General features: G+C 42.2%; 1 protein-coding gene across 2 annotated transcripts in view; it reads left to right on the forward strand.

Annotated features, from left to right (window-relative positions):
- The window catches only part of nrp1b (neuropilin 1b), a 186,333-nt gene that overhangs the window by 10,196 nt on the left and 160,354 nt on the right, over positions 1-15,783 (forward strand). The gene's annotated exons all lie outside the window — the stretch shown is intronic.

Genomic DNA, 15,783 nt, shown 5'->3' on the forward strand with positions numbered 1-15,783 from the left:
ACACACACACACACACACACACACAAAATTGGTGTTTAACACCTAGATAGCTTCTTGTATACGTGATTGCAAATGCTGATGCCTTACCTCAAAATCATGTGGTGATCATATGGCATTTAATTGCTATAAAATACTTATCAATAGCTATCTATCCCTGAGAGTTCTTTGCTCTGTGGAGGCCACTTGAGTTCTTCCACTCCAGACAATACTTTTAAGAAAATCTAAGAACATTCTTGGCTGTTTGTCTCTTTGTGTTAGTCCCCTAATTGATTGGGGACCTGTCCAGGGAGTATCCTGCCTCTTGATCAAAGTCAGCTGGGATTGGCTCCAGCTCACCCGTGACCCTCCATAGACAATGTTTGGGTGGAAGGAAGAGGATTCTATTTTACCCCTCCTAACCATTAGGGGCAGTGTTCACTGCCTGAACTCACTTAGGCTGCTGGGCCATAGAAGGTTCACGCTGCATGCTGCACGCTACACGCTACACGTTCACGTGAAGAACCGGACCCTGGGCCATTAAACTTCATGCTTGGATGTTCACGTGTTGCGTCTGTTCTACTTTGACCGAGTAACCAACAATATGGACTCTTCGGATGACGACGATTGCCTCATTCTGCTTTTACTGAAACAGAGGAAGAGAAAAAGGAACAGAATTTGGAGCCGAGAACACTTCCTTCTGAGAGAAACCCGTGGTGAATTTCACCGAACATTCTATAATCTGCTTGACAATCCCGATGAAGAACTATTTTTCAATTATACCATTCAATTATATTTTTTCTGAAGTTTTCCCCTGAAAGCATAGTTATCTCCCTAGACCCGTTCTGATTGGCTGGCGCGGCGGTGACCGCATGCATTGACTGGAATTTCCATCTTCACGCCTAGAAAAAAATGTGCATGTTCATTTCACGCTTCACGCGTGAAGTGTGCAGCGTGCAGCGTGCAACGTGAACGCCGTTCTATGGCCCAGAGCAAGTCATGCTACGTTTGTCCACTTTTCTTTACACACGTGTAGCGTGTAGTGTGCAGCATGCAGCGTGCAGCGTGAACCTTCTATGGCCCAGCTGCCTAATGCACTTGTGGCTGGATGAGCAGAAACCCATCTGCATTCATGGTCCAACTGCATCCATGTTCCAAAATCATGGAGGCTGTTATAGCAGCAAAGGGAGGACCAACTTTGGAATTAGATGTTCAACAAGCATATACAGTGGTGCTTGAAAGTTTGTGAACCCTTTAGAATTTTCTACATTTCTGCATAAATATGGCCTAAAACATCATCAGTCCTAATGTTTTAGGTCCTAAAAGTAGATCAAGAGAACCCAGTTAAACAAATGAGACAAAAATATTATACTTGGTCATTTATTTATTGAGGAAAATGATCCAATATTACATATCTGAGTGGCAAAAGTATGTGAACCTTTGCTTTCAGTATCTGGTGTGACCCCCCCCCGTGCAGCAATAACTGCAACTCAACGCTTCCGGTATCTGTTGATCAGTCCTGCACACTGGCGTGGAGGAATTTTAGCCCATTCCTCTGTACAGAACAGCTTCAACTCTGGGATGTTGGTGGGTTTCCTCACATGAACTGCTCGCTTCAGGTCCTTCCACAACATTTCGATTGGATTAAGGTCAGGACTTTGACTTGACCTCTCCAAAACATTAACTTTATTCTTTTTTAACCATTCTTTGGTAGAACGGCTTGTATACTTAGGGTTGTTGTCTTGCTGCATGACCCACCTTCTCTTGAGATTCAGTTCATGGACAGATGTCCTGACATTTTCCTTTCGAATTCGCTGGTATAATTCAGAATTCATTGTTCCATCAATGATGGCGAGCCGTCCTGGCCCAGATGCAGCAAAACGGGCCCAAACCATCATACTACCACCACCTTGTTTCACAGATGGGATAAGGTTCTGATGCTGGAATGCAGTGTTTTCCTTTCTCCAAACATAACATTTCTCATTTAAATCAAAAAGTTCTGTTTTGGTCTCATCCATCCACAAAACATTTTTCCAATAGCCTTCTGGCTTGTCCACATGATCTTTAGCAAACTGCAGAGGAGCGGCAATGTTCTTTTTGGAGAGCAGTGGCTTTCTCCTTGCAACCCTGCCATGCACACCATTGTTGTTCAGTGTTCTCCTGATGGTGGACTCATGAACAGTAACATTAGCCAATGTGAGAGAGGCCTTCAGTTGCTTAGAAGTTACCCTGGGGTCCTTTGTGACCTCGCCGACTATTACACGCTTTGCTCTTGGAGTGAACTTTGTTGGTCGATCACTTCTGGGGAGGGTAACAATGGTCTTGAATTTCCTACATTTGCACACAATCTGTCTGACTGTAGATTGGCGGAGTCCAAACTCTTTAGAGATGGTTTTGTAACCTTTTCCAGCCTGATGAGCATCATTTCTGGGGAGGGTAACAATGGTCTTGAATTTCCTACATTTGCACACAATCTGTCTGACTGTAGATTGGCGGAGTCCAAACTCTTTAGAGATGGTTTTGTAACCTTTTCCAGCCTGATGAGCATCAACAACGCTTTTTCTGAGGTACTCAGAAATCTCCTTTGTTCGTGCCATGATACACTTCCACAAACGTGTTGTGAAGATCAGACTTTGATAGATCCCTGTTCTTTAAATAAAACAGGGTGCCCACTCACACCTGATTGTCATCCCATTGATTGAAAACACCTGACTCTAATTTCACCTTAAAATTAACTGCTAATCCTAGAGGTTTGCATACTTTTGCCACTCACAGATATGTAATATTGGATCATTTTCCTCAATAAATAAATGACCATGTATAACATTTTTGTCTCATTTGTTTAACTGGGTTTTCTTTATCTACTTTTAGGACTTGTGTGAAAATCTGATGAAGTTTTAGGTCATATTTATGCAGAAATATATAAAATTCTAAAGGGTTCACAAACTTTCAAACACCACTGTATGGGCATGGTAGTCAGGTGTTCACATACATTACATACAAATAGTGTATTTCTTTTGAATTTACAAATTCAGATACAGTAATTCAGTTTTCAGATATTCAGAAACCGTTATTCAGGTTGCTTATTTCAGTGTTCACTCCTCATTTTTATTTCTGAGAGACTCAGCCTCATTGGGATACTATTTTTTTACTCAATCATGTTACCAACCTGTTGCCAATTTATCTAATTTTTTAAATTTACAACTTCTACAGTTTGTTGCCCCTTTCCCAACTTTTTTTGAAACACATTGCTGGCACTAAATTGAAAATTAACATATATTTAAAAAAAAACAATAAAATTTCTTAGTTTCAACATTTGCTGTTGTCTTTGTACTATTTTCGATGAAATATAGGGTTTCCATGATTTGCAAATCATTGCATTCCGTATATTTTTTTACGTTTTACACAGTGTCCCAACTTTTTTTGGAATTGGGGTTGTATATTAAGTAAAGTGTACACAGATTACAGATTAGATTTTGTACACAAGCAACAGCTAATGATAGTCGTATTGCTAAAAATAAAGAATGACGTACCATACTTTACTGAAGCTTTCCTTTTCTCCACCATGCTGAAAGTTTGAAGGGCATCACAACTCAGGAACTCTGGTATCAAAATTATTTCCAAAGTTCCCACTCAAAATTACAATTTGAGACGGCATTCATGTGGAACTTCTGAGTTGGCAACTTATATTTACCATAATTCTGATAGGACGGGAAGGAAACATTTATCCAACTTGTTTTTCAGTGGAGCATTTTCTACTTCAGTCTTTCTTTTCTTGCATTGTATAGCAGTGCAAGCTGTTGTAGATATAGTGTTTGGTGTAACTGGAAATTTTGGCTGCCCTTTCTCTGCCATTCTTGTGTGACTAGATTGCCAGCTTTAGATATATGTCTGCCTAGCCTTGTGGAAGACCTTAGTTACAGGCAGTGAGTGTACGAGCAGAGTGCATGCAGGTAGGCAGGTGGGTAGATAGACAGGCAGGAAGGCCATTGTTCTTTTTACAGCCCTGTGGCTGCCTTTGATGATGATGATTTTTTTCTTTTATTGTTGGAGTATTTGATTTATTCATTGCAATCAGGATGTGAAGAGAATTTCAAGAAATATAACAAAAATATTTCTGAAAAACATGCCTTTAAATTTGGAAAAAAGATGCGGATGTAGACTTTCAATATCAACTGTAAGTTAATATTTTAAAATTACTAGTGCATCTCAAACAATTAGAATATCATGAAAAGTTCATTTTTTCAGTTTAATTCAAAAAGGTAAACTTTCACATATTCTATATTCATTACACATAAAGTGAAATATTTCAAGCCTTTTTTATTTTAATTTTGATGATTATGGCTTATAGCTCATGCAAATCAGAAATCCAGTATCTTAAATTATTAGAATATTTCCTAAGGTCAATCAAAAAAGGATTTACAATACAAAAATGTCCAATTTCTGAAAAGTAAGTTCATTTATACACTCAATAGTTGGTTGGGGCTCCTTTACCATGAGCTACTGCAACAATGCAGTGTGGCATGGAGGCGATCAGCCTTTGGCACTGCTGAGGTGTTATTGAAGCCCAGGTTGCTTTGATAGTGGTCTTCAGCTCATCTGTATTTTTGGGCTGGGTGTTTCTCATCTTCCTCTTGACAATACCCCAAAGATTCTCTATGAGGTTCAGATGAGGCAAGTTGGCTGCCCAATCACACAGAGTAATATCATGGTCAGAAAACCATTTGGTAGTAGTTTTGGCACTGTGGGCAGGTGCTGAGTCCTGCTGGAAAAGGAAATCAGCATCTCCATAAAGCTTGTCAGCAGTTGTAAGCAAGAAATGTTCTAAAATCTCTTGGTAGACGGCTGTGTTGACTTTGGACTTGATAAAACACAGTGGACCAACACCAGCAGATGACATGGCACCCCAAATCATTACAGACTGTGGAAACTTCACACTGGACTTCAAACACCTTGGATTCTGTGCCTCTCCACTCTTCCTCCAGACTCTAGGACTATGATTTCCAAATAAAATGTAAAAATTACTTTCATCTGGAAAGAGGGCTTTGGATCACTTGAACAAGAGTCCAGTTCTTTCTCTCCTTAGCCCAGGTAAGACACTTCTGACATTGTCTTTGGTTCAGGAGTGGCTTAATATTAGGAATGTGACAGTTGTAGCCCCCTTCCTGAAGATGTCTGTGCATGGTGGCTCTTGATGCGCTGACACCAGCCTCAGTTTATTCCTTGTGAAGCTCTCCCAAGTTCTTGAATCAACTTTTCTTGACAGTCCTCTCAAGGCTGCAGTCATCCCTGTTGCTTGAGCACCTTTTCCAGCCAGCCTTTTCAGAAATTACCTTCTGTGGCTTACCCTCCTTGTGAAGGGTGTCGAAGATTGTCTTCTGAACAACTGTCAAGTCAGCAGTCTTCCTCATGATTGTGGTTGCATGTACTAAACTTGACCGAGAGATACATGGTATTTTTATATTGTTTTACTCAAACTCGAAATTAAATATTCTAATATTTTAAGAGAATTTTTAAAAATTATTTTGCACTGTAGGCCATAATTATCTTACTTGAAAATGTGTGAAACATTTGTTTACATGTAATGAGTCTAGAATATATTACATTTTCGCTTTCTTAAATAACTGATGGAAAATATTGAACTTTTTCATGATATTCTAATTGTTTGTGATGCATCAATATAATAGTTATAAAATTGATACAGTGTGCCATATTAATTGTGGTGGTGTGGCTTTTAAATTCGATTTGCATATGGATCTGAAGAACTATAAACTTTTTCGAGTTATGGAAAGGTTGTTTTCAATAGTTCTTGTTTCCTGTTTTAAGGCCTTTGGCGACTGTGTTGTGAAATTCTTTGCAATATCGAGTGTTTTGGTAAAGATTTAGCTCACCGTCTTTGTTTCTCAGTCCATTGTACAGTCAGTTATGTGCGCAAGTCTTTTTGAATTAATGTATACCCATATGATTAGTATTCTTTGCACAGAGTATGCATTTTCACTGACCATGCACTTACATCAGTCTTTATAATCACTACACTAGCAGAACTGAATAAAATTACTTAATAACCTTGCATATACATACAAATTACTTAATAACCTTGCATGCACATACATACACCATATTAACCTAACAGACATGCGGTTAGGTTAATATGGGACGGCCTTGGGCTGAGGTGCCCTTGAGCAAGGCACCTAATTCCCAACTGCTCCCCGGGCGCTGTTAGCATGGCTGCCCACTACTCTGGGTATGTGTGTGTGCTCATTGCTCGTATGTGTGTGTTCACTACTTCAGATGGGTTAAATGCAGAGAGGAATTTCACAAGCGTGTGATGAATAAAGTTCTTCTTCTTCAACCATACAACTGATTGAGAAATATGGGAGGCAAATAATAGGGTGAACTAAAAAAACTTTACTAAAACATGTGATGCCAATACATTTCATAACACAACAGCTGTAGGCATTAAAACCCAACACAAATCAAGAAACATTGAAAACACACAATGCTCAAAATTAAATCAGTTCTATTAAATCAGTTCCTCAGACCCATATGCAAATCAAGTTCAAAAGTCATGCCCCCCATCCCCCACCCACCCACCCACCCACCCACACACACACACACACACACCACTAGTATAGTACAGACTGTACTAATTTAAACTTCACACAATGGATAATTTCAACTTTATCCAACTGAATTATTTTCAACTTTGCTACTACTCATATGCAAAGAAAACAGATACAATTATTAACTTTTATACAACAGTTAATTCTGGTCCACTAATTTGATTGATTGAGTGGTTTTCCAAGAGTGTTGATATTTGACATAATGGCACTGGGATGTTTCACTGTGTGTATCACTCTGTTTGTATGTCCTGCATGTAAAATTCTACTTCCTAGTTAGAAACGGTTACTACAGTAGTGTTAGCAACATCATCAGTGGACATGGTAAATGATGCTTGACTTAAAATACGAGAGCTTGCCAGATGAAAAAGAAGAAGGGACACCAATTTTACCGAAAATGCCTTTAATGGGAATGTACAAATCAAGTTTACAGCTGACGTACTATAAAATGAGTGTGGCTTCTTCAGGATCTATTTCCACTAGCAGAGCAAAAATAAGCAGAACATTTGGCCATATTGTGTGTTCAATATTAATTTCTTGTTGGGTGGCATGGTGGTGCAGTGGTTAACACTGTCGCCTCACAGCAAGAAGATTTTGGGTTTGAGCCCTGTGGCTGACTGGGGCCTTTCTGTATGGAGTTTGCATGTTCTCCTCATGTCTGTGTGGGTTTCCTTCCACAGTCCAAAGACATGCAGATTAGTTCAACTGGCTACTCTAAATTGCCAATAGGCGTGTATGTGAGTGTGAATGGTTATCTCTGTCTCTGTGTTGGTCCTGCGACGGATTGGCGGCCTGTCCAGGATGTACCCTACCTCTTGCCTGGGATTTGCTCCAGTCTCCCCATGACATAAGTGGTAGAGAAAATGTATTAATAATTTCTTCTTTATAGAAGTGTTGTATGAAAGCAGTATTCAAAGGAATATTGGAATAAACTGTTTTTAACTAGGAAGTGGAATTTTACATGCAGGACACAGATGAACGGAGTGATACACAGTGAACTGGACTCAATGTCATAGTCAGTACGTTTACATGCACATCCAAATCGAGCTACTGTCGGTAATCGAGCTAAGGGTCCCAGCAGGGGTGCCAGAGAAATCCAATCCTACATGCACACAAGGAAATCGAGCTGTGTGAGGTACATTGTGCACCCGAGCCACAGGTGGCGCTACACGCCCCATCGTATTGGTACACTTCCGGTTGTCGTCATGAAGAAGAGCTATTCAAGAGTATAAACAAAGTTATCAGCAGTGTTGCCAGATACTGCTGACGTTTTCCAGCCCAAAACATGTTCAAATCCGCCAAAATGCACTTAAAACCGCCCAATCTGGCAACACTGGCAGTTCCGTGTTCAAGCTGTTAGGCTTGCTCTAACAGACTGTATGGCTACAAACTGTCCTGCGCAGACCACTGTTTTGTAAGACAACTTATTTTGCACAATTGTATATTTTTCTAAAGTCCATTTTTTGCTTACAAAAAATATTTTTTTGCTTACAATTTAACTTGTGTCTCAATAAACACAAAAAAGTTCAATTGTTTTGTTTTTATTGACATTCTTCAGATGTTGGACATATATATATACACACACACACACACACACAAATACAGTGACTTGTTTATGTACACAATTCACAGCTATGCAACAGCTGTACAGATGTATTTGATGATACAGTAAGTGAGCTAAATTTTAACAGTGCAAACAATGCCACAAAAAGAAAAGATCCATGCCGTTGTCATGATTCGTTGTCATGCCGACCGAGGCTGTTGTGTTTCCCGCTTGTGGTCTCGTCCCTCGTCACTTCCGGAAGGGGCAGTGCTGAAGTAAGTAGCTCGAATACGTAGCTCAATAGGGTATACATGCACTAAGTAGCTCGGCAGAAATCGCATAATCTAGGTCGTGTAGCTCGATTCCGAGAAATCAAGTTCGGTTCAATTTCAGCTGAATTAAGGTGCATACATGGCATTTTGAACTTCGATTTCAGTCGAGCAACAGCAGAAATTCGATTCTCTCCATGTGCATGTAAACGGACTGACTGTTGTACTGAATATCAGAATGCAGTCCTCGAAAAAAATGGGCAAGCAGCACCCAAAACATACTTGCACGAAAAACAATTTCACTTGCCCAGAACTTCATTCTATTTTGGAGAGGACAGAATGCAGTTGATATATTTTTTTTATAGGTGAAGCAGCATCATAAATCCACAAAACCATAATATCAATATATGCAGATACATTCAGAAAGAAGTAAGTTCTAATAGCAGAGGAATTAATAATTTAGGGTATATTAAGCTATGGAGAGTTTTGTATGAGTACAATAATAATAATAATGCTGGAGCTTTGTTTCTTTTATTAAAGGAACACAATCCTGTGCAAAATGTCACCGTGGAATCAGTGTAGAAAGGAACCTACAGTTCAAGAGAGTTCTACACAAACACACTGAACTTTACAACAGCTGCATGCATGTGAAATGGAAATAAATTGACTAAGGCAGGAAAAACTATTTTGAATAAAATTGTTATTGTCCGTTACACACTTATCAACCTGTGTGATTCAGTTGTGCCTTTGAATCGAGAATTAATGAAAAGGGAACTGAACATTGACAATTTATTGAAATTATTATTACAAGAATGATTATAGTTACTATATGACTACAGCTACAACTGGAATGTGCTGATTCTGTTAGCGTTTCTAATTATTGTACCATCCACTATTAGATAAAACTAAAATAAAATCTTACAATATTGTTTGAAAGTCTAGAGCAAGATATTTTCTTGTTTTGCAAATAATAACACTTCAGATATTGTTTTAACAATAATAAGGATCACTGTATAAATGATAGAGTGCAGATAGCTGTATAACTACATGTCATCAACCGGATGAGACATGGATGGGTGGGGAGACCATCTAGCCCACAGTTTAGGTCAGAGCCCTTTGAGAGTAAACACTTTGGCTTTTGCAACATTCTGTTCCCAAAAGCTGATGTCAGGAAAAAGTTTTTACACAAAGGTTTTCTTGCTTCTGTAGTTTTTTTAAACTGTTCTTCTGTGTCGGGACTTTTCGGGAAAAAGAATGCATATTCCAACATGTGGGCCACTAATCTGCACCGTCACTCCAGTCATTTTGAGGAATTTCGTACGGATCATAACCGCTAATAAACTCTAATTTCCATGTATATCTATCCTTCGCTTCTTTCTAAGATTGTCCAAGTAATCCGGTAGCAGAGCTTTTTTAGCTGTAGTTTTCTTTGGACATCTCCGCTTGGCTTCAGCTTGTGAACAGCCAATCAGCGGGTCCTGTATGTGTTTACGATTTTTATGTCACGATTTACAACCAATGGGAGACACCCTTTGTCAGCTGTCCACCAATCACAGGCTCCTGTGCCACAATGGCGGTATGTTGATAAATATTTAGAAAATAAAAATTATATCATCATGAAATATACGAGACCATCAAAAACAATAAAAAAAATCGTAATATATATACTGGTTAGAGGTAAGGAACATTATTCAGTGATATTGTTTATTATTAACTCTAATTTGTCATATAAAAGTTGTGAGTTTGACACCTACCCGCTTCAACCCCGCTGCTGGCACACGATGTGCTTGACCCTCGTCGCCCTTAGCCAATTGGTATAATTACGTCATTACGTGGACCCCTCTGAGCTGAGCTTTTCCAGAACACACGCATACTTTTACGAATTATAACCAAAAACAAGGAAATTTGAATGACTTCCTTAAAATATTTTTTGTACTTTTATATATTGTGTTGATGAATAAAACTTTTTAATGCATTTCCCATGAAACGAGACGAGCTACTTTAGACTGGTTCCCTGCTCTCTTAGCGCCTGTGCGCCTGTTTTGCTTAGGTTGCCGGCGCTAACTTTTGTTGTCTGATTGGACAATTGCCATTAAAGTTTTACTCATCCTTGCACAGACTTTAATCGTCTCAGCTGATCGGACATGAGGTTTTTTGAGCATTGGAATGGCTGCGATTAGCTGCAGCATTCAGCCTCTGGCCTAGTGCCTATGACCGAATCACAGCAGTGCTGATATTCAGTACACCAGCATGACCTCAAGTTTGATATTGCTTTTATGCAATATAAAAAGACAAACAGGCATCAGGTGTGCCACATTATAATTCACACATTTCAACACACTCCCTCTGCAAACACATGATATTTAAAAGACAGTTTTCCTTTTGTAATCATATTCAAATTCATGATTGATTTGTCAGTGTTCTGTTGATATAGTGATATAGGCAAGGCAAGTTTATTTATATAGCACATTTCATACACAGTCTGTTGTAGAAAATAAAATTACATAAAATAATTGGGGAAGAAAAATAATAAGAATTAAACAATAGTATAAATAAAATAATAAAATGAAATAAAGTTCAAAAAAGGAATCAGCCTCGAGATTAATTATTATTATGGGTTTAACTCATAAAGCGCGCTCTTCCCGTGGCTCTTGCACGAGGATCACCAAAAATCGTCCGGCAGACAAAATCTACGAGGATCACCAAATAAAATCGTCCCGCAGACAAAATCTACGAGGATCACCAAAAATCGTCCCGCAGACAAAATCTACGAGGATCACATAAAGCGCGCTCTTCCCATGGCTCTTCCACAAGGATCACCAAAAATCGTCCCGCAGACACAATCTACAAGGATCACCAAATAAAATCGTCCCGCAGACAAAATCTACGAGGATCACCAAAAATCGTCCCGCAGACAAAATCTACGAGGATCACAGTAACAAAGAATTAAAGTAAAAGTAAAATCATTAAAATCCAAGATTAAAAAGAAATTAAAATAAAGAAAGTAAAATCATTAAAATCAAAATTAAAAGAAATTATGTTAAAGGAAATTAATTACTTAGGTAAAAATTAATCAAGTGAAAGCATCTGAAAACAGCTTTGTCTTGAGCCTGGATTTAAAACTAACAACAGTAGGAGCATTTTTGATATCATCTGGAAGTTGGTTCCAAAGCTTAGCAGCATAGCAACTAAAGGCTGCTTCACCACACTTCGTTTTGACAGCTGGTATTACTAGCAAGTTTTTCTCTTGTGATCTTAGAGACCTAGTTGGTGCGTATAATTGAAACATATCCAGTAGGTAGCTGGGTCCCATCCCATTTAATGTTTTAAATAGAAGAAGTAGTGCTTTAAAGTCAATTCTATAGCTCACTGGGAGCCAGTGCAGAGACCTTAGGATTGGAGTGATATGGACTACCCTTTTTGTTCTTGTAAGAACCCTTGCTGCTGCATTTTGGATTAGTTGAAGCTCTTTGATGGTCTTTTTTGGAAGACCTGTGAAAAGGCTATTGCAGTAATCAACCCTACTGGAGATGAAAGCATGAATAAGTTTTTCTAGATCATGTTTTGACATGAGACCCCTGAGTTTAGAAATGTTTTTTAGGTGATAGAATGCAGACTTTTTTACCACTTTCATATGACTGTTGAAGTTAAGTTCGCTGTCAATAAGGACACCAGGGTTTTTGACAGTATCCTTTGCTTTAAGCCCCTTAGTTTCAAGAACAGTGGCAATCCTAAGCCTTTCCTCCTTTTTGCCAAATATAATTGCTTCAGTTTTATCTGCGTTCAGCTGAAGAAAATTGTGAGACATCCATTTGTTAATTTGGTCAATGCATCTATGAAGAGACTCAAAAGGGGCATAGTCATTAGGTGACATAGCTAAGTAAAGCTGAGTGTCATCTGCATAGCTATGGAAGTTTATTGAGTTATTCTTAATAATTTGTCCAAGTGGGAGCATATAAAGGTTGAATAGTAATGGTCCCAGGATTGAGCCCTGGGGAACCCCACAGTTCAAGGACACGGGTGATGAACTGTGGCCTCCAATGGCCACATAAAAAAATCTTTGTTGTAGGTAAGATTTTAACCAGTTGATTACTATACCAGTAAATCCAACCCAATGCTCCAGTCGATGTAACAGTATGGAATGATCTACCGTGTCAAATGCAGCACTTAAGTCTAAAAGCACCAAGACTGATGTTTTACCAACATCAGAATTAAGACGTAGGTCATTCATGACTTTAGTAAGAGCTGTTTCAGTGCTATGATTGGCACGAAAACCTGACTGAAACTTATCAAAACATCCGTTTAATGTCAGGAAGGCAGTTAATTGATTCAAAACAATTTTTTCAATTATTTTACCAACGAATGGCAAATTGGATATGGGCCTGTAGTTGTTGAGTACTGAGACATCCAGGTTATTCTTTTTCAGTAGGGGTTTTACAACTGCTTTTTTCAGAGATGAGGGAAACATGCCAGTTCGTAAGGAGGTGTTGATAATCTGAAGTGCCTCGTCTGATATTAGGTGAAGAACAGATTTGAAAAAGACTGTAGGTAAAATGTCCAGTTCAGATGTGGAGGAGCTGAGACTTTGTACTGTTTTTCTCAGAGTCTCAACATCAATTAAACTAAATGTTGACATTGTATTACGACCCCCTCTCTCGTTATCCAATGGTTCCAGATTTTGAAGTGTTTGCACCTGTGTGGCTATATTCATGCGTATTTTATCAATCTTTCCTTTGAAAAAAGATGCAAAGTCATTGCATGTATGTGGCAGCGGGGGCGTGGTCAAGCGCCGGTCTGTGACAGGAGGGCGGAGTCAGGGAAGGTAAGTGGCAGAATCACTTCACCTGAGAGCAATTAACCTGTGTTTGTGTGTCTTCCCAGTGACCGCGCCCTATATGAGGAGGGAGAGTGAGAGCGGAGGTAGCTCATCTCCAGACCAGACGCCGGTTGTGTGTGTGTGTCTGAGTGGGAAGTTGTTCACTGAAAAGTGTAGCAATAAAAGCCATATTAACCAACCTCATCTCTGTGTCCTGCCGTCCTCTGTGCTCCACCCCTTCGTTAGAACTGTTACAGTGGTGCTGAAACCCGGGACCTGGAGCACAGCAGCCTCTCAGCCCCATGGAGTCCTCCCCGTTTGCTGAACTGATCCACGCCCTCGCCACGGCCCAGCAAAGCCAGCACCAGGCGCTACTCACCCTCCGAAAGGAGCAAGAAGAGCGGTTCGAGGCCCTGGTGTTGGCCCAACAAGAAGATCGCCAGGCGTTCCGGCACCTCCTCGCGTCGGTGGGGTCCACCAGCGCTCCTGCCGCGGGCCCGTCTCCCCTCACTGTCACCAAGATGGGCCCGCAGGATGACCCCGAGGCGTTCATCACGCTCTTTGAGCAGGTCGCCGAAGCCTCGGGGTGGCCGATGGAGCAGCGCGCGGCGCGCCTCCTCCCCCTGCTCACGGGAGAAGCACAGCTGGCGGCGCTACAGCTCCCCGCCGACCGCCGGCTGGCCTACGCGGACCTCCGCCGGGCCGTCCTCCAGCGCGTAGGGCGCACCCCAGAAGAGCAGCGCCAGCGCTTCCGCGCGCTACGCTTGGAGGAAGTCGGCCGGCCGTTCGCGTTTGGCCAGCAGCTCCGGGACGCCTGCTGGCGGTGGCTGAGGGCCAACAACCGCGACGCCGAAGGAATCCTCGACCAGGTGGCGCTGGAACAGTTCGTCGCTCGCTTGCCAGCAGGAACTGCGGAGTGGGTCCGGTGCCACCGCCCGGCGTCGCTGGATCGAGCAGTCGAGCTGGCGGAGGACCATTTGGCGGCTGTCCCGGTGGCAGGACAGCAGATGGCATCTTCTCTCCTCTTCTCTCTCTCTCTCTCTCTCTCTCTCTCCCCCTCCTCCTGTGTCCCGTCCTCGCCCCATTCCCCCTCCGCGGAGGCGGGGGCCGGCACCCCCCCAGCCGGCCCGCCGCACCCGCGGTGCCCTCCCGTTTCTCCCTTCTGTGTCTGTCTCTCCCCCACCTCAGGTGAGTGAGCCCCAGATCACCGGTGCAGAGGGAAAGCCCGGGCCGGTTTGCTGGCGCTGCAGGGAGCCGGGCCACCTTCAACAGCAGTGCACGGCAATGGAAGTGGGCACGGTGGTTCGGATCCCCGACGCGCCAGAGGCCGCCCTCGATCGGGCCGGAGCGTATCGCATACCGGTGAGTATCCAAGGGGCTACATATCAGGCGTTGGTGGATTCTGGTTGTAATCAGACCTCAATTCGCCAAAGCCTGGTTCAAAACGAGGCATTGGGGGGAGCACAAGGGGTGAAGGTGTTGTGTGCACGGGGATGTTCACAGCTTCCCTTTGGTGTCGGTCCACATTATTTTCAGAGGGAAAAAATTTATAGTGAAGGCGGCGGTTAATCCTCGCCTTACCCACTCTCTAATTTTGGGGACTGATTGTCCGGGATTTCGGGGTTTAATGACATGCCTAGTCGAGAGTGGGTCCTGCCATTTGACAGGGGGAGGTGCCGGTGTCGCTTTGGCGGGAGCAGCTGTCACAGAGCCATCTACGTCATCTCCGCGTCAGAGTGAGGAGCCGCCGGCTCCTCCTCTCTCTATTGGGGAATCCCTCGCGGATTTCCCATTAGAGCAGTCGCGAGACGAGACTCTGCGGCATGCGTTTGACCAAGTGAGAGTAATCGATGGTCAAACGCTCCAGCCGAACGCCACCCCGTCCTTCCCCTACTTCGCGATTATGAAGGATAGATTATACCGAGTGACGCAGGACACTCAAACTAAAGAGCGCGTCACGCAGCTTTTAATTCCGAAGAGCCGCCGGGAATTGGTATTCCAGGCGGCTCACTTTAATCCCATGGCTGGACACTTGGGGCAGGATAAAACACTAGCCCGAATAATGGCCCGTTTCTATTGGCCGGGGATTCGCGGCGATGTCCGTAGGTGGTGTACGGCATGCCGCGAATGCCAGTTAGTAAACCCAGCGGCCATTCCAAAAGCGCCTTTGCGCCCTCTACCGTTAATCGAGACCCTGTTTGAGAGAATTGGGATGGATCTCGTCGGGCCATTAGATCGGTCAGCACGAGGGTACCGCTTTATATTAGTTCTGGTGGACTATGCAACGCGATACCCGGAAGCAGTGCCTCTGCTCAATATCTCAGCACGCAGTATTGCAGAGGCACTCTTCCGCGTCATCTCCCGAGTTGGAATCCCGAAAGAGATTCTGACTGATCAAGGCACTACGTTTATGTCACGAACACTGCGCGAACTGTATGGGTTATTGGGGATTAAGCCGATCCGCACCAGCGTGTATCACCCACAAACGGACGGTTTAGTGGAACGATTCAACCGCACCCTCAAAAATATTATTAAGAAATTCGTAAGTGAGGACGCACG

The sequence above is a fragment of the Neoarius graeffei genome, chromosome 23 (genome assembly GCF_027579695.1).
Source record: "Neoarius graeffei isolate fNeoGra1 chromosome 23, fNeoGra1.pri, whole genome shotgun sequence".
Taxonomy (NCBI): Eukaryota; Metazoa; Chordata; class Actinopteri; order Siluriformes; family Ariidae; genus Neoarius; species Neoarius graeffei.